At 41.5% G+C, this 20,348-nt stretch overlaps 1 protein-coding gene across 2 annotated transcripts in view; it reads left to right on the top strand.

Annotated features, from left to right (window-relative positions):
* The window catches only part of ror1 (receptor tyrosine kinase-like orphan receptor 1), a 161,555-nt gene that overhangs the window by 37,162 nt on the left and 104,045 nt on the right, over positions 1–20,348 (top strand). The window lies entirely within an intron of this gene.

Below are 20,348 nucleotides of genomic sequence, written 5' to 3'. Positions count from 1 at the left end.
TTACTGTAGATGTTGTTTTCCCAACCTTGAGGGGGCACATACTCATTTTCCTGAATATACAAATAACATATACTATACCTTCAAGGTATAGTATATGTTATACTCATTTTCCTGAATATACAAATAACATATACTATACCTTGAAGGCAAATCATCGGCGTGTAAAGCTCGAATATGCTCTTTGTTTTTTTTTTTGTTTTTTTTTAAGAAGATGCATACACCTCTAGTGACAGTGTGATGGCTGTCATATGATTTTCCTGAAGGGACACCAAGTTGAGCTAGCAGCTGTTTTTCTGAGAGTGAATGAAAGAAAAAGGACCACCCATAGCCTTGTAATAAACACACGCTCTGTCTGTCTCAGCCACTCATATGGGACCATGCAAAGGATTTTCCATTTCGGCACGTATATACACACACACTTCCACTGTGGCATTGATTTAGACAAGCATACACTCACTGATAAGGGAGACGGTGTCCCGTGTGTACAGGCAGGCACATGCACTATATCTGTTCACACGTACATGATATGTGAGACCCAAATACAATATCATATACTTAAACATGCAATCCCATCTAAACATTTCGTTCAGTATTTGTCAGTCAGCTGACTGCTGATTCATAGCGACTGCTCAGCTCATCTACTGTTGGCAGACGCAGTGCCAAGTGCACACTGTTGCAGCATGACCCTACATGCCGACATTTGGCATGTGGTTTGCTGTGCTTTCAAGCAGCAAAGCGTTCAACCATTACTAAATTTGAAAAACAACGAGTTTTGTTTCAGGGTGGGCCATTATTGGGTAGTGGCATCACTGCAATGCAAGAAAAAAACATGTTAAAGCGGCTGAGTTTTATAAAGCAATGCTGCATGCCAAGTATGTGTGTGTGCATACATAATGGATTGTTGTTGTTTTGAAGAGGGCTCCAACTAACCAACTAAGTATTTTCATGATAGATTAATCTACTGATTACTGTCTTGTGGCTGTTTGTATTTCATAAAATTCCAGAAAATAGTGAAAAATGTACATTATGGTTTATCAGAGCCAAAATTCACATCTTCCAGTGACTTGTTTTGTTGAAACAACAGTCCCAAATACAAGTGCCTTCAGTTTGCTATCATATATATCGCAGAGAAAAATAACAAATCCTCCCACTGGAAAAACTGAAACTAGACTTGGGGGCATCAAGGTATTAAGGTATACCGAGCTATTTAGAAATCCCAAAGGTATGATTTTCAATACCATCCAAAATACAGATGCTTCTCTTTCTATGAAACTGATAGGGAGATGCTGTATTGAGAAGATGTATTGTAGTGCACAAAACATGCCAATAGAGGTCAGTCTTTAAGGATAGAACAGGCAGCTAAAATGACAGAGATGCAAGTGCGAGTGGTGGGGATAATGTTACAGGGGTAGTCATTTCATGATGATATGTTGCACGATTTCATGCAACATATCATCTCTGTTCAGCCCACTGATGTGTTGGTATCTGCGGCAGCAACAAGTTTGATCAAGTCCTCCAGCAAGAAGGGTGCTTATTTCCTATCTATTCATTATTCTATGGGGCATAAGGATTTAAACCCAGCACGACATGTTCTAAGTAGGCTAACTGCATATTAGAAACACAGCATTGTGGGCTAGATAATGACACACATGGTACAATAACTCGTATCACCAGCAGCTCAGCTTTTGCTATTTTCTTTGTACACAAATACCATCATATACCTTACATGAAATGTCAGGGAGATAGAAAAGCATTAAAAAAACACACATATACTGCCCAAGCCTATCTTAACCTCAAAATGATTGGCATTTTTGCCCAACAAAGGACTGAAACAATTACGAAATAATCAATATTGTTGCTGATTAATTCAACTAATCATTTCAGCTGTAGTCTTGATTGTTTTTTAGCTCAAATGCCTGCATGTAGGATGTGTTTAGTCTTATAGATCTCTAGCATGTGATTGCTTCAGTTGATGAGAGACCACAAAAACACTTCCGTTGACCAAAATGAAACGAGTACTTTCACAAATTGCTTATTTTAAAAGAGAAATTGTTGACAATAATACTTGTTAATTATATTTTTAACATTATAGAGCAGGGGTGTCAAACATACGGCCCAATCGATCCAGCCCACTGGATGACTAGACTAAGGGGTGCCAGGTTTCAGGAGCAAGATAAACAGTGAGTTGCCTACTTCATGCAAAATTCTGCTGCAGAAGCTTTTTCACCCTGACCTGAATACAGTTCACTGATATAACAATAAATACTCACTGTGACCATGTTTAAAGATGTTGAACATTGTGCAAAATATTGTCAATCAGCAGCTTCAGTTCAAAACAGTCTGTATCAGGAAATGTCTGGATGTAATGACAGTGAAAAGTAGACTGACTGAATGTGGAAAAACTGAGACATAATGTTGAAATTGCACTTATTGTTCTTGAGACATCTCAGACTGTTCATTTGTTTTGTAAAAGGATGAACGTCTACAGAATGTACTTGTAACTCTTTACACAATAAAAAGGGAAAATATTGGAGCTGATGGTACTTACAGGTTATTGTGCAATGGTTTTATTGGTCCGGCCCATCTGAGATCAAATTGAGCTGTATCTGGCCCATGAACTAAAATGAATTTGACACCCCTGCCATAGAGGCTGCTCTATATAGTAAAAGATAGAAGAATATGAGTATGTTGCATTCTCTGTTTCTTTACACACACAGACAAATGTTTACTTGACCCTGAAGTAAAATGTGCCACATTAACCACAAATAGGTTCCAGTGAAAGAAAACAAAAGCAGCATAAGAACGAGAGGCAATGAAAGACAACTTCTCCTTCTGTCCATAACAGCTCTTCGCACTTCATTTGTAAACTGAAATGGTTCATATACACTCCTATTCGTCTGTCAGTGGTATCCCTTCTTGTTTTTTTTGGTTTACTTTGCTTTATTTTCTCCCTCTCCTTGTTTCCATGACAATAGTCATTATAGATCTGTGTTTTTAGCAGTTAAAGGGTAGCTGTCACATCGCGCTGAGGGGCAAACAAACACAATACAGCAACATGTGGACTGCACATGAATGTCAAGTCATAGTACCTTATTATGTTTCTTCTTGCCTTCAAATCTCCCTCTCGTCTGTCTCCCTCTCACCCACTTGCCCTCCTCTTCATCTTTGTTCCAGGGCCCTTTGAGGGTGTTTTTCAAAACAGGCGTTATTGACAGTGAAGGTCTAATCAAATGCAGGCATCGCTAGCTAACTGAAACCATGAAGGGAGGGGAGGAGGGAAAGAAAAAGACATGGGGGCTTGGCTTCAACATTAAAAGGCATAAAACAATTTTCAACACAAGTGGGTCAAGTGTATTCCAGATCTGTCACTGTTTTCAATTGAAGAGGCGTCATATTTGTGTTTCAGAAGGAAGTTATTCTCTCCATCATGCCGAACATTTGTTGAGACCCACAGTGAGAAAGAGAAGAGACTTATTTTTTTTTTACATTGCAGAGTATTTTGTTAATTTGCAGGTGTTTCATTAAGTAGCTAAATGTTTCATGTAATGAAAAAGAAATCATTGACATTGACTGCATGTTGAGACTTCAGTTCCTGGTCTGCATTTTCCGCGTCTTTTGTGAATGCCTTTGCCCTTTTGGTAACTTGTTCAAAGCAGTGGAATTAATACATTTTAAGCAGCATTCAACATGTTGCACATGTCTCATTTATCCTCATCTGGAAAGTGCAATGCATCATTAGGTTAGATTAACCCCTCATTTTATTTTGCCCGGGGTGACTTTGTTGCACAGAACGTTGCAAGAACTTAGAACCTCAAAACCTTGAGACTGAGCTTTGCACTCAGTGGACAGATATTCTAAAATAGCAATAAATGACCAAAAAATAATGATCCCGAATCTGAAAAACTGCTGGCTGTATATACTCAGGCCATTGGTTTAAAGGCCAGCCTACCCACAGATAGTGTCTGAGGGTGGGGGGTCATTCATGCCAAAACAGTGGCCAACCGGAGGCGTGTTCATGTGCTTCAGTCAGGAAGAAATTAGTATCATAAGTCAACATGTCACAAGAGGCACAGGACTCTGTTCACTGATTGGCTGTGGGTATTCTCTGGCCGCAATTCTCCGTTAAGTTAAACTAGTCCCAAGCTTTTAGTTTGGCCACACTTCGCCACAGAATTAAACGACCACAGCTCATAGCAACCTCCGGTCGTTCCATAGTCATTGCATGGCAACTCACTGGAGTCCACATTCACCACTACTTAGTGTGTTTTCGGCGTTAGAGACGAAATATATTTGGAAGTCACCTAGTTGATTGTGTCATTCGGGCCAATAAATGTCAGCACAGACTTTTGCTATTACGTGCATCTCCATTACCTGAGTGTTGCTAGTTTTTTATATATTTAGGGATCCAAGCTCTTCCTTTCTGTACTTTAAGCTTACAAAGATAAAAAAAAAAAAAAACAGTTTTGCTCATGTGATATCATTGCCTCAAGCTGTGAGAAGGTGTGCAAAACCCCATGTTTCCCTGGTGGCACAGTGAGTGAGTCAGTCACTCAGGAGATACAAAGGGTTGAGGTTTAAAGCCTCAAGTGAGCAATTACGACACCTATTGAGCAAATTTCGCCCAAGTCTTTGACAACGCACCTGGCAAAAGCAGGTTGATGTGTGATTTTATTTATTTATTTTTTTCAGAATTTTATACTCAACAGTTAAATTGCTGTGTTACTTTATCAATTTCCAACTAAATTCCCAGTCTTCTGTGACAAATCTCAAACATCCAATATATTCGACTCAAGTGAAAAGAGCTTAATTTAATTCATAATTCATCCTGTCAAAACCTACTAGGCATGTCTTTGGTATTTTTGATGGTTGTAGAGACACAATGATCAGCTGATTTGTTCAGTAGTTGAGTGGTAAGGTCTTTGTCTCTTTATTGCAAAAGTTACGAGCTCAAATTCCACTTTTGCCATCTTGCAAGTGGTCTGAATCTTTGCATTTTTCAAGGGTAACATTTGACACTTTTCACATAGTAGGACTGGTCGTATATATATCATAGACGCGGGATGCATTTCAGATTTTGAACGAAATAAAAATTCAATACAGATGTAGTCATGCGAAACGCATTTTCATGGAAGGTCATGAGCCACGTCAAATATTTCTGAAAGTAGATTTACATACACATCAGCATATAGTAAGTAAGAGGGTTCCTGGTTCGAATCTGAGGTGGGGGGGGGGTTGAACTCCGGGGTCGAGGAGCCCTTCTGTGCGGAGTTTGCATGTTCTCCCCGTGTCAGTGTGGGTTTTCTCCAGGTACTCCAGCTTCCTCCCACAGTCCAAAGACATGCAGGTTAATTGGTGACTCTAAACTGCCCGTAGGTGTGAATGTGAGAGTGAATGGTTGTCTGTCTCTATGTGTCAGCCCTGATAGTCTGGTGACCTGTCCAGGGTTTGTTTGTAACCTCATTTAAAAACCAAATGAAGTTAAAACTCACTTTCTGTCTAGCTCAGCTATCCCACAAACGCCTCGTTTCAACTAAGCTACACGTGGACAAACTTGTTAACTGATTTATACGTTGGATGAGATGAGGAAAGACACGCCAAAACATACATTAAGTATGTGTTTTCATAAACAAACTGCACTATGTCTCCTTCTCAGCTGCTCTCCCTGCTGTTCTGGCATCAGATGCAATGTATGTTACATTACAGCATTGCCTTAGACAAAAAAAAAAAAAAACGGTCATAGTGGGTGTTAGGACTGAGCTTTGTCATAGTGTCGAGACTCAGGCCAGAGACATTTCTCGCAGGGTGGTAGACGCACCAAACTGTAGATTCAGTCTAAGCTCTCTCTGTTTGGTTTCGCATCATCTCACAGTTTATTGACATTGCTGTGCATTTCTTACACGGCACAGTGTACCGTTGCACACACACACACACACACACACACACACACACACACACACTGCTGTTTTTGTTGGACTCTGGAGTCTGAGACCTGCAGTGTGTCACTTTGACCGCAGGGAGAGAGAGAGAGAGAGACCAGGTGCATTGTGTCCCTGTATGTTTGTGTGGGAGCGGGGCAGAGGGAGAGATAGGCCTGACCTTGTGTGTGTGTGTGTGTGTGTGTGTGTGTGTGTGTGTGTGTGATTTCCCATATTCCCAGTCCTGTCTCGGTCAGAGAGCATACTGAGGTCTCCCATACAGACTGATCATTCTTTAACTGGCTTATTGGCTGGAGGTGTAGAGAAAAAGCCCAGCATTAATTTACCATCACACTATTCTGTTTTATATCACTCCAGACTTAGTCATAGAGGCACACACACACACATTCGCTCAGACACAGAAGCCTGCACTCTGTGCAGGGAAAGGGGAACCGCCGGACATTCGTCAGCGTAAAGGAGTGTTTTTATTGTGTGTTTCATCAGATTGAGTATGATGGAGAATAAGAGAGGGGAGGGAGGAATGTGATAAAGGTCATAAGCTGGATTTGAAATCAGCATAGCATGAACTCATAGGGAGCACCTTACTCTGCTCAACTTAAACGACGCCTCAACCTTTGCAGGGGAAAGCAGCCTCGCTCACATAAACCACACATGACCACATTTACAAGCCACTTCAAAATGGTTCACATTCTCCGTGAATTAGACGTTGGGCTTTTTACCAGCAGTTGTTTTTAAACAACCTGTTTTTTTTCCCTCTTCTCGGTTACGACAGCAGTGAGATTATCGTTGCAAAAGGTATGTAATGGAAGTGAGTGTATGCTTTAGAAACCACACGTACACAAATTGCACATGGATACATTCCCAAACTGTGATTAAAAAACACAACCCGCCTGTCCAAAAATGCACTCTCACTTTTGGGGCTTTGGTAAAGGGGGTAATGAGTGTGAGTGTGTTTTAGCTCTGCTGTGAGCCAAATGACAGGGCGGCAGCGCAGGATGACAGCAGGCCGCTTGATAGATGGGATGTTAATGAGAGGAGAGCAGGACTATCGCCGGGGAATGAACCTCTAATACCATGCTCACATGAGAGCGGAGCTTCAGGAGGCCACTCCTGCTTATGGGAACTACAGTATAACACAATTTACACAGCACAGCGTGATCCATCTGTGTATGTGTACTTTTTAATATGCATTAAATTTACAAAACATTGAGAGCCTTTCCTGTCTCCTCATGCATGCTTACATATTCTGTAATAATCACAATTGAAGAAATTTGTATTTTGAAGCTTTGGGACAGTTTGTGCAAATGCAATAATATATTGGCAAAATGTCCCCAATGTTTTTACACATTCAACTTGTATCCAGTGACTAAGAAGCACAGGATGTAATAAAACTATCCTCTAGGCTACTGCGAGAAGCATCTATGTAGGGCTACACGATATGCAAAAAAGAATCATATTCTGATTATTTTACCAGATGTCAGATTGGTTATCAGTCATAATGTTAGTGGGAATGTGGATTTTTGATGAGAAAATGATGATGATGTGATTTTTGTTGAGGTTAGTAACAGCAGTTGGAATCATCAGAGGATCCATGATACGATATTATCATGATACTTAACTTACGATACAATATTATTGCCGTTTTAAATAAGTTGCGATATCCTGAGTATTGCGATTAAATATATTGTGATATATCGCGATTTATTACCTTTTCTCAACTGTAAATTATGTCCCTAAAGACTGCTATATCTGTTTTATCTAATAAGATGAAGCTTTTTGTCTGTTCATCTCAATTCAGCCATTTTTTTTTTTCAGCAGCAAAATGTATTTAATGAAAAAAAAGCACTTGATCATATTATTCTAGTAGGCTACCTAGAGTTGAATTTGTATTTGTAATATTAATAATTTATATAACAGAAAATCAATACAAGGCACTGTGTGACGATACAGTATTGCCACACAAAAATATTGCGATATGTTGTATTGATATTTTTCCCCCACCCCTAGTTAGTAACAAACCAAACCAAACACAAATGTTTCTACACATCTGGAGTGTGATATATAGGCCGTGGCATCACTGTAGAACCACAGTGCTTTATTCATGATGGTATGTTGTGACACATTTTAGCACTTGGCCATATTGTGATTGCGGTAATATTTTGATTAATTGTGCAGCCATACATCTACCTGGAGACCAGTCTGGGTTAGGAATTATTGTGTCAGAGCAGGTACAGTACGTTTTAAAATGGGGACAGGTCTTATTGCAGACTGTTAGCAGTCCAGCCCATAGACCGTGTGGTCCAGCCACAGGAAGATTCATGAGTTTATTTTTTCCTTTTTTTAGGTGATGTGGTTAAGTTTATGGCATCATCCTGAAGTTGTGTGAAGACAGATGATTTTTTTCTAAGGTTTCCTTGTAGCCAAGTCACTTAAGGCTTTGACCATGTAATTGCAACATGTCCAGTTTGAGTCAGTCCAGGGACCTTTGTTGCATGTTATCCTCCTTATCGCTTCTCATTTTTGTCTTCTCTCTATTGTAAGCTGTCAAAACAAATACTTGGAAAATACATTTACCAACGCAGTACATAACTTGCACATCTGCATCTACAATTTCCAGTGAAAGATGAAAGAATCTTCGCCAAAACATTCATTTTATCATAAAGAAAGAAGGAATATTCTAAATAAATGTGGTTGTATTAAACAGTAAGTGCCTCAACAGATCGCCTCTCTGACAGACAGGGGATTGTATTAAATGCCTTTTCTGAAACTGCGGGTTAAAGAGCCACACTTGGCTACAGGCCTACCTGCTTCGGGTCCCTCTCCGCACATGACAAGTACAGAAATATGCTTTCATGGTTCTGGACTGAAGGCAAGAGACTAAGTGTCTCCTCTCAGTCTCAGGCTTAGAACATTTAACAGCCCCCATATTAAAGGATAAAAACTGTGTTCTTGCATGGTGAGGATTTGGCTGGGACTCAACAATACTAACCACTTTTCAATTGAACTGCTTATTCTCTCTGTTATATATAAATGTATAAGGACTCGTTTACAAGAATTTTATTAAAAGATTGGATGTGGTAAATGCTACCTCTATAACTGGAATGAAAAGATTACATTTGCTGTGGTTTTTGAAGATGGGACCTAATAATAAGATTAAGTTTTGAGGCTGATTTCAGTTCTTCAAAAATTGCTGTCACATGAGTCACGCTGTCTGTGATCTCACCCCCACACTGCTAAAAATCTTTGTTTTCACAGAACTTGTCGGCACATTTATTAATCTTAAGTTCCAGTTTCAGAGAGCTTCTGCTTCACCACATAAAATCTGATTCTACTCGTTTCTTACCTCACGTACCCGTACTATCTATCTATCCTCCTGTGTCTCTTATGTAACCACAGAGGCTCCATGGTTGCCCCTTACAATCCACCAGTTCACCCCTCCGCTCACTTTTCCAGTTCCCCAATAAATAGCATAAAATAGACCTTTGGCAACGGTTCCTGGAACCAGTTCTTCGTGTTGCATTATATGAAATCATAAAAACGTAGAGCCATGATCAGTTTTGTGTTTTTCGTCTGTGCAATGGAAAATAATACAGTCCCAAAATACAGTCTCAAAGGTCTTAATAGGTTCCATATCTCTGTTTTTTATGGGAGTTGCTCTGCATGGCACAGAACAACACAGATGTGGGACGTAGAACAGGGGAAGCCTGTGGGAGTATGGGATGGTCGTCTGTGTGTTTTCATAGTGTTTGCGGTGGCGGCGCTGACAGGGGTGTCATCTGTCCTCCCACCCCTCGGAGGCCTCCTGACTGGTTGGTCACAAACGTGTTCGTTGTCCAACAGAAGCCCCATAAACAGCGCACAACCGCTATCTGTCAGCGAAAAGGTCCATTAAAAGCCAATCCACATTGTTAGTGTGCCGCAGAAAATTGTGCATGTTGGAAAATCCAGGATTAAGCTGCAGAACTGGTTGTGTTTGATCAATCATTTCTGGGGGGAAAAAAAATCATGGAAAGATAGAGCGGAGTGCTGCAATAAGTGAAGCTGAGACATGACTGTTTGTTTTTTAAAAAGCTCACGATAAAGCTATATCAATACTAGAGCCCTTTTAATAAAGGACAGGCAAAGATCCTTAGACTTTTAAAACGTGAGACATCGACCATTACACTGATGAAGAGTGGCATTTTACCTGCATGCTGACACCTCCCGTGATAGATTTAAGCAATGAGACAAACTTGCATTGACGGACAGCTAAAGTAGGGGCAAGGCAAATGGAGGATATTTGTCTTCTCATTTTGTGGCCTGGACCTTGTATTTGCATGTCATTACTGGCCGTGCACTCCACAAAGTGTCCATTCATGCCCGCTGTCCCTCTCTGCGCTGCACTGTTACTCCCCTGCGCCGCTACCTTCCTTTAAGCCCCGACTCAAAAAACCACCAGGCCCAAAGGCAATTAGCTTTTTAACATGTCCACTTGTTTTCCACGGGAAGATATTATGACAATTTCCTGACTTAAATCACTGGAGACAAGTTATTAAATTGGATTTTTAGAAAATATAGAAGGCTATTTTAAATAGGTCAAGGGCAGGAGAAGCAACAGCTGGATGGATATGATGTTGACAGATGACAGATTCAGTGTCCTGATTTTTTAGTCTAACTCCTCATCTCCCATGGCCTCTGTTTATGCATCCATTTATCCTCCCTCTTATCAACTCTCTCTCTTTTTCCTCCATTATGTTTTGGTCCGTCATCGACTCCTCCCTCCCTCTCCTCTTCCCTCGGCCGACGGTGTGTGTGACAGCTGTCATTAATGAGTCTAAATCTGGCAGCGGGCTGGGCCTACTCAGCAACTGGCTGTTGGCGGGGAGCGTAAAAGTTAAGAGTATCTAGTTAGCATGTCAAATTCAAAGTGCTGAAAACGGGATGGCTCAGAAATAGTGCCCTAAATGAAACTCAACCCACTTCATACGAGTACAAATAGGCTGAACACACACATGCATACCCAGTGGTTGGCAGCACTTGTGGGTTGAGTTTGTTTGTGGGTTGGTGAAAAGAGAGTGTGAAGTGTGTGTGTGTGTGTGTGTGTGCGCTCAGGCTTGCATGCTGACTTGCATCATGTGTGACCCACATTCCTCACCGGTTGGCTCATTCACACACACTGCCATTAAGTGGAGCGAGGGTTAACACACATGCATTGCTTCAGCGCTTTATGATACACACAGGTCGAGCTAGCATCTGAAGAACTATATGAGTTCATTAGGATACCACTGGGTTATAATGTATTTTGCATCTGCTTCCATAGGTGCATCATGTGCTGAAGGTTCACCCATGGGACACCAAACTGACACTGAGGGATTTTATAAAGTCTGAGAATATGAAGTCATACACTGTGGTCATTATCTGTTAACGTTAACTATTTCTGTGCTTGACTGGTACAGGAGGAGGTATGTCTGCATTTTATCAGTGGTAATGAGGCAGGTGAGCCCCGAGGAAAGAAATATGGGAATAAGTAGCCTGGTTGTTCGCCATGACGTCAACTGGCTAGTGTGGCCTCTGGGTGCTGAATGATGAGAGGAGGAAGAGATGAAACAGAGAAATGAGTGTTGCATTTCATCATGCAGACAGTTCGATTTATATTCATGTTTCTTTCCTAACAATTAAAAGTAGATGTTTTAAAAAGTAGTCCTTGATATTGCAATTTGGACAGCTTGCAAAGTTGAGTTTAAAGGGAAACTTCTGTATTTTTCAACCTGGACCCTATTTTCCCATGTATTTGTGTCTAAAGCCCCGTTTCCACCAAACACTTTCAGTATGGTACCTTTGGAACCAAATCTAACCCTTCAGACATGGTACCTAGACCCAAGCGTCAGTCTGCACCTCGTTTATTGTCCACAGAGCGGGGCTGCGCGCCGACATTTTCAGAACAAAATAAAACAGGCTGCAGTGAGAGTCTCTCTCCGTGAGTTATTTAAAAATAGCAGGTTTGTGCTTTTAGTCCTTCTCAGGCAAGCTCAGGGGTTTAGTGTTGCCGAAGCCCACAGGAACTACGCTCAGCGACACTTTTCTTTTCTCTGAGTGAGGAGCAGAATATGCTGTTCACATAACCCTGCCGAAATTAATATATTTTAAACGCTCATTACTAAAAGTGTGTGTCATCCGAGAGTGACAATAAAACTAAAGTAATGGTCAAAGTTGTCACAGTGAAATTTAAGGTGTGTTGATGGATTCTAGTTGTCAACTCATGCACTGAGTAACATTACAAGTAAACCTTCCACCTTAAAAGTTGTCATCAGTCAGCCCAGTGAATTAACTTATTTCTTCTCAGACTACAGCTGCAGCGAGAGGCAGCAAAACATCCTTTCATTTTATAGTTACAGTTCACTAATCTCCATGGTATGAACAGTGGTTACATGAGCCTCGAAACCAGCCACAACTCAGCCCTGAGCAGAGTGACCGTCTACTATCAACCAGTCAACAGACTGCAGTGTTCACAGCTCCACCTTTTAGTACCAGATCTGTGTGCTAGGTACCCCAACAGAGGGGGGACCAAAAAGGGGGACGGTGTAACGGTTCCATTGGTACCTTCCACAACTTTTCACAGTGGAAATGGAAAAAAAAAAGCGTACGGAACTGAACTGTACTGTACTGCTTGGTGGAGACAGGGCTTAAGTGACAAATGGAGACAATTATTTTTCAAAGTGGTCCAGTATTAAGAGTGTTCCAGCCAGCAGCCGTGAAACAAGCTACAGTGTCACCACATGTCTATTAAAAGTGCTTCTTTCTGCCACTGACAGGCTCAGACTATTATTATAAGTGTCTGACAATGTTATGGAAAATTGCCAAAGTCTCACTCAAGGAAAAGTCTCACTCTGAAATCTTGTAAGAGGTGACTTGTTGCAGGACGAGAAACGTTTGTGAGGGTTGGAGAGAGGAGTGCCACGAAGACTTTATTCAGCTGATTTTGATGATGTGGAAAAGTCAGAGTAACATTTCTTCCTAAGCGAGACTTGGTTACTCACAATAACAAAAGACAAGATCCAGCAGAAGGTAAAGAAAGATGTTTTACTGCTCTGTTGAATCCAATTTGAAAAATACTGAGGTTTGCCTTTAATCAATAATATCAACATTGAATAGATATTGTTTTGGGTAGCTGTGGCTGCTTAGGTTTGATTACATCTTATTGAATTTGAGTGCACTTGAGTGCAATTTCAAATCTCTTAATTTCTTATTTAGGGTGAGCTCTGGCAAAAATAACGTAATATTTAAAAAATAAAACAAGAAAACTGACTATCAGAGATCTGAATCTTTTTTCCACATGAATTAATTTTAAAATTCCGAGCGTAACAGATTCTGGTATTTTACTTTGAACCAAATCTAAAATGTATCCAGCTATCAGAGCCCAACACTATTTGCTACAGTTAAGTTGTTAAAGTCATTGAGAAGGAATGTTTTTGAATGTGAATGTTTCCTTTCATTGGATTTACAAGAAATGCGATGCTTAGATACAGAATTACACAACATTACCACACACAGTGACACAAGACCTCACATGAACAGTATGGTGCAAAACAGAATGAAATACAGTAATATTCAGCACATACATGAGAGGAGTAAATACTACATTTGGTTTGTCAGTCTTATTCCGTCTTTGTTTTTTAATCATCAGTTCCTCATAAGCTGCTCGGCCCGGACAGGTCATGGGCCAGCAGTGCTCGGGGACTAATGAACTTTCAGCCCCCTCCCCAGGGTCTCTACAGCAGTCAATTAGAGCTCCCAACAAGCCAACCTGAGCTGATAGCGACCAATTAGAGAGCCTCGTACATACACAGCTGCACTCATGGAACATTCCACAGGCAGGTGGCAAGAGGACTGTGTGCTGAACGCGCCGTGTCTCGGTCAAGGCCAGCTGGGGCAGGTGGGGGCCACTGGGTGGGTGTGTTGGTGCTTGGTGTTAAGTGGCCACAGTGTCCCCCGACTCCTTCTCAGTCCCTTTTCCCATGGTTACAGTGTTCTGTGCTTTGTGTCCATGTCAGCTCTTTCCAAAACTGTGGCCGTAGACTTGGACCCCACTGTGTGAGATATACTGGGTTAAAATAGGCACACACTTCTTGTGTCCTGTGTGAGGTTGTGTGGGTAAAAGTGCGGAGCAAGGTTTTCCCGTTGGCCTCCGCTATTTTCACAGTAACCTTTAATCCCAAACGAAACTTGTGGTTGTCGAAAAGGTTTATCTTACTAAGGTGATCCTTGTAAGGCAGCTGAAGTGTAGTGTATCTCCTTTCTTATGTTGGCTCACAACTGTTTTGTTTGCAGTTTTAATTACAGTGCTAATAGGTAAATGTGTTTTGTGTGATTTGTGTTGTTTGTCCAGTCCTACTGTGGCTCCAGTGGGGTGTAAGGAGCAGAACTGGCCTAAGGAGTTGTGATTTATGTACAACTTGTTTTTTCCAGCTTTATCCGTTTTTTGTAGACTTTAAAATATACAAATAAAAAGCTGGAAATAAAAGCTCATTGAGATTTAATTTCCCATGTTATCATGTGGTGACGTACCTTCTCTTTTCAAACACTAAACAGGGTTATATTTATTTATTGCTCTGCTGGAAACTCAGTTGTGACTGTTAAAAAATGTCTTTATTGAAGGCGCAGCTCGACACTTTTTCCAAGTCCGTATCTTTGAAACATAAGCTCCTATTGGTGGATATCGTGAATCGTAAATGTTTATTAAAGATGTGGGATCGTGTAATATCGTGGGTGTGATGTCATGCAGTGTAAAACCGGAGACGTCAGCGCCGAGTTGAGCCAGCGAAGAAAAGCCCAGGTTGATTATTTAGCCATATTTAAAGCAAGATGTCTGGAAAAATGGACAGTAATTGTGAAATGAATAGAATCACAGGAGAGATAAATGAAGTGCAACAGACTAAATCCACATATACACACACACACCCACACACACATGCACTTTATAGTGCATCCAGGCCTACGCTGTCATCCAAGAACTATCCATGACAGGCAGGCAGGTTTGAGTCAGGCACTCCACACCTCCTTTGGCATCTTTTTACCTGCTTATCTTGATGTGATGTCAAATCACCATTCATCAGCATGAACTTAAGACAGTGCTAGGCTGAACGCAGCCCACACATCATCTGGAGGGCGGAGGGGGGGGGATCGGGTGGATTATGGGTAATCAGAGCAGGCCTCAAGACAGAGACTTGAGGATGATCGGGAAAGGAATGCAAGAGGGAGGGATGAAAGGAAGAAGAGAGGGAGAAAGGGCTGTCAGGGATAATGGAGTAGCAGCATTTATCAGTCTGTGGATCTACATATGGGAAGGAGGCGTAGAGGGGGAAGGAGGGAGGAGAGGACGGAGAGATGGATGTAGGGACAGAGGGAGGGCACCTAATATGATGGGTGAGCGAACAAGGCAACACAGAGGTCAGGGTTCATCCCAGTGAGGTTTTTCTCTCAGCTTTAGCAAGCCAAAGAAAACTGTGTGTGCACATTTTAGATATGCAGCATCCATGGATGGATTACCGGGCACAGCTCCCAGGGACCCAAAGTGTCAGGGGCAAAACTTCTGCAAAACTTCACTTAAATTAACAAGTGCTGACCAGGAGGAGACTCAAAATGACCCCAAAAAGATGCAAAGAAACTACAAATATATGCAAAATGACATAACACAACCAAAAAAGACACAAGAGCCACCAAACAAAAAAAAAGACTCACAAAACAATAGCAACAAAAAAAGAGACAAAATACCACAAAGACTGTTTTTCCTGCTCCTGTGTAGGACAAGTCGTGGGGCCTTTTGCATATTTGTACCCAGGGGCCCATTGTCTCAGCCGCCCATGGCAGCATCTCATGGTCTATAAAATGTAACCATCGCAGTTCTTCACAATCACAGTCTCTCAAAGCTCAGCGTTGTCAGTGTTCTTTCCAAATTGCCTGTTTTGTCCGACTCATACAGTCCAGACAGTGATATGAAAAGGAGAAAAGCAGCACATTCTCACGTCTGAGAAGCTGGATCAAGTGAATATTTGGCATCATTGCACCTTCCAGGATCATTGGTGTTTAAAGTGTCTCTTAATTTGATATTTAGATTTTCATAATTGGCCCACTTGCTGTGCTTGGCACCAGCTTTTTTTTTAAAAACCTGCACGGAAACATGTTCAATCCACCTGGAAGCATTTGATCCAAAAGACTATATAGGAAACACTAATATGGCTTTTGGCATTGCACAACAAAAGGAACGAGTGCGGATGAGATGAGAGATGAACAGAGTGGGAGCGGACAGAAGGGATGATGATAGATCCAGCAGTTTGGGAGAAAGACAGACAGACACACTGGGAGACTGTGTGGGGATGCGGATGAGTGAATGAGCGAGCGGAGAAGGGAGTTAGGGAGTGTGTCAGGGTGTGTTTTCCCAGACCTCTCGGTGTTCCCTCTGTTTGACCCTGTTTTATGGCTCTTTTACAGCCTTTGCATACTGTAGCCGTCCAGATTCTCTTCTCCGGGGCTCTGCTCCCCTCGTCAACCTCGGCTCCAAAGCCTCAGGCAGGGTCAGCTGGCCTTTAACACTGTGGCTCCCAGCACACAGACACACACACACTCCTCCTGATTCCTCTCTAATTCACACCAGATCAAATTTGAACTCCTCCCCCCTTTTTCCTCCATTGTTTTAAGCATGTGTCTGCCTGACCAACACTTTCTCACACTCATTCATCAAAGCTCTGGCCATTTAAAGTCCGTTAACAGAGAACAGGTGTTTCTCATATTGTATGCATTAGTATATTGTTTAAGTAATGATTTTGTAATTAAAACATTCTTCATTCATCTTCTGTGCAGTAGCATTAACATCTTCATCCCTTATTCAAGATGTTCTTGGCTTACAGAGATGTAGCGGTGGAACGTACAAATACTGTACTGTAGGGCTGCCCCCGACCAAGAATTTTCCTAGCTGACCACTAGTCGTCATTTAGGGCCATTAGTTGACTGGTCGCCCGCATGTTTACAATATTAATTCAATTTTTAAATGATATATTTTGGGCGGGGCAACACAATGGTTTGAGTTCAAGGTGTGAGAAAGAATAGTATCAGTAACATTGTTAACACTGTGCTACATTACAGAGAAATACAAAACCGTACTAATGAACCTTCATTAATATAGGCCTATATTTTATCTACAAGTGCATGTCACACACTGAGCGAGCTGCCTGTTAATGACGCTGTCGGCAAAGCAGTAATGATTGTGCTAAGAGGCTAATGGGCATGTAGCTACTTCCATGTTTCAGATGATACGTCATGTTTGTAGTCGACCAGTGAGTTTACATATCACCTTGGGTTCGTCCTTCACCTTCTCAAAATGATCCCACACTTTGGATTTCCTGCCCGACATTTTATTACCTAGCCTGTGTAATAACTGCAGGTACCAGCCCTGGAAATTAGGGGCTGTACACATGCTGCGTCTTTAACCACCTGGAAAATGCGAGGTCAGACACCGTATAATCCACTTTTCTGTTTTTATCACAGACTGATATTTATGGAAGAAGAGAAAGATATTGATTTGAGTTGGGTTAGATATCCGCATGATTGGTTCGTAACGTCACTCCTGTTTGACTGCTGAGGTCCTGTATATACGACAACGATTTCAACTGAAAACAGTAAAATTTAGTTGTGTTTTGGCTAATCGTTTACATGACAGCGGTGTTTTGGTTGCCTGAAAACGGAACATTTTGAAAACGGCTTCCAGAGTGCAATTTTTTGGAAACAGCACCATCTCCATTGTCATGTAAACTTGCAATATGCAGTTCCTCTGAAAACAGAGACTTTTCGCACATGCGCATTACTGTTCCAGTCACTAGGCATGTGTGAGAAAGTCGACCATCACAACAACAATGGCGGACTTTGGGTCATTTTTGCAGATCCGTGTGCACAGCCATTGCTATCAAAATGTTGTCGCCTGAATGCGGAACTTTCTTCAGAACGAAAATGATAAACGATTCCGTTTTCAGCGGATCGTTTTCATGTAAACATGGCCTGAGTGTGGCCTCTTCCTGTGTCTGTCCTTCCAAATTAAATTAGATTCCAATACCATTATTTGAGTTTGGAAGTTACTTTCCAAGTATAAAATATATGATCATCTTATAAAAAACACATAAGTATAGAAAGTAGTTCAAATTAGCTCCACTTTAACCAGCGGCATCATTAAAATGCTGCTTACACATGAATGCATCAGTATCATGACTAACCCTCACAGTATTAGCATTTTCTTTAATCCTTACAGCTTTTCTACATTTACAATAATAAGCTACATATTTTGAGTGCATTTTTTGACAGTGCGTCACTATCTATATGAAGCAGTTCTCTTTTAAGCAATGTTGAGTACACTGTAGTTTCCCCCAGCCTTAACTCTGCACTCACTCACATACTGGACATAATTTATGAGCTTTTTCCTATAATGAAAACTCCTCAGCTCGCAGTGAGACTGGATCTGGAACAGCCTATGTACGAACATACCTCTCAGAGTTTTCTTTCAAACGTCTTGAGGTTCGCATATTGATAAATCTAGGTGCTCAAAGCCTAATTTGATCCAGCACAGACCGATGGACAGCCCAGCCCTGTGTGTGTGTCAGACTTAGAAAAGGCTCCACTCATATTTATCCCTGCCATTTTTCAGACTGTATGGAGAAATCCCACCGCTACACTCTAACTTATAGCCCACTCATTGTGGCCTCACAAAGTCTGCTATAGTCGCTGATCCAGGAACAGTCGCACTCCCAGGGGAGGATTACTAAAGCACAGTTGCCTGAAAAGTACTCATTTCATCTCATACAAAGTTTAAAACATGGTCCAGATATAGGAGGGCGTTGTCTCTAAGAAATCTTTGTGCACTGTACAGTAAAAAGGCAAAAAAAAGGCAGCAGCAAATAACCCCGACTGCTGATACTGTGTAGAATTTTCCCTCACAAGTCTATAACTTATCCCCAGTGACCTTTGTTGTGCAGAAATATGCAAAGCCAGGCCGCTCTGCTCTCAGGTTTAACAAGGTGAAAAGTGGCGGGGAGGAAAAACTTTTTTCTCCCTAAAATTAGTTTCTGGAAAATAAGGAGAGCGCATGTAGTAAATTACTCTAACAAGGGGACGCCATCCTCTTATCCTGCCTTAAATCACAGCAGGCTGTGTGAGTAGATCCTCAGTGCTGCTCTGTGAGCTGCGTGCTGAATTTTACCTCCGCAAACAGGAACTCTGGGAACGGACCAACAAATAAATACACCTCAGCGGGGAGATAGCTCATAGCTAACCAGCAAGAGGAGGACACAGAAGGTTCCTCTCAGCCACACAGTGTACGTAGGTGTGTGTGTGTGTGTGTTTGTGTGTGTGTGTGTGTGTGTGTGTGTGTGTGTGTGTGCGCACAGGAATACATAGCCGACATACTGCAGTAGCGTTACCGTGGTTCTCTCCATTGTGGGATAACCTGCTTTGAAATGCTGCTAATTTTTACACATGCAAGCTTCTGCAGATTTAAATACATGCAGGGATGTCACACTTGAATGCAGGAGAGGCAGAGATTTACACACGATATTCAAAGTTTGGGCAACTTATTTCCTTGGATTTGTGTAATTACATTCCTTAGAAGTCTAAAATCAGTTCACGCTCCTTGCTCTGCCACATTAATGTTGTTATTTTCTGTATTTAGCTTTCTCTTTGTTGCTCCCTCTGAAGCAGTCAAATTCTAACCCAGTCTGCCCTTACACTCACTCTCTACCTCTTTCCTTATCTCTTAACTCCTTTCTTCCTTGATCTACTCTACCCAGTGAACTGCTGCTGACCTCTGGGCTCATGTCAGTGATAAATGTCCCCCTCTTGTACAACTCCTCATCCCATTCAGAAAGAAAGCACAGTCTTAAAGGAGGTGGGATTGTCGTGTGATAGTATGCTGGAGTCATTGTAAAACCCTCTGAAATCAGCCCACGCCAAACTCATTATTTGTTCTCCAAGCAAACTGTTTAGATCCTAGGATGATTGTACTTTTTTTCATAGAGGTACATAGTCAGAAACGTCCTCCTTTTTGTTAGTGTTAGTGCTCTGGGAGCATAAGCAGACAACCCCATTCAAATGTGGCTCAGCTCTGATTGGTGCACCAAAATCTTTGACATCACCTTTCTCAAACTAATCTTCGCACATTTAAAATCAGTGAGAGGAGCTCTGTGAAAAACACATACAGATATCTCTAACGTAAAATATAGAACTGTTCCAGCCGTGGCAGAAAATAGTGTTTTTATGTATGACCCCCTCTCTCATAGTAAGAAGCCTATTGCGAAAATAGATTTTCAGCGAGTACAACAGTACGCACATGTTCAAGTACACTCTGTATAAGTCCCCATCCTTTGCCTGCTCTCGTCTGGTAGCAAGAGCTTTCTT

This window comes from Epinephelus lanceolatus, chromosome 6 (assembly GCF_041903045.1).
Source record: "Epinephelus lanceolatus isolate andai-2023 chromosome 6, ASM4190304v1, whole genome shotgun sequence".
In the NCBI taxonomy this organism is placed as follows: Eukaryota; Metazoa; Chordata; class Actinopteri; order Perciformes; family Serranidae; genus Epinephelus; species Epinephelus lanceolatus.
This window is presented reverse-complemented; position numbering and strand designations above follow the sequence as displayed.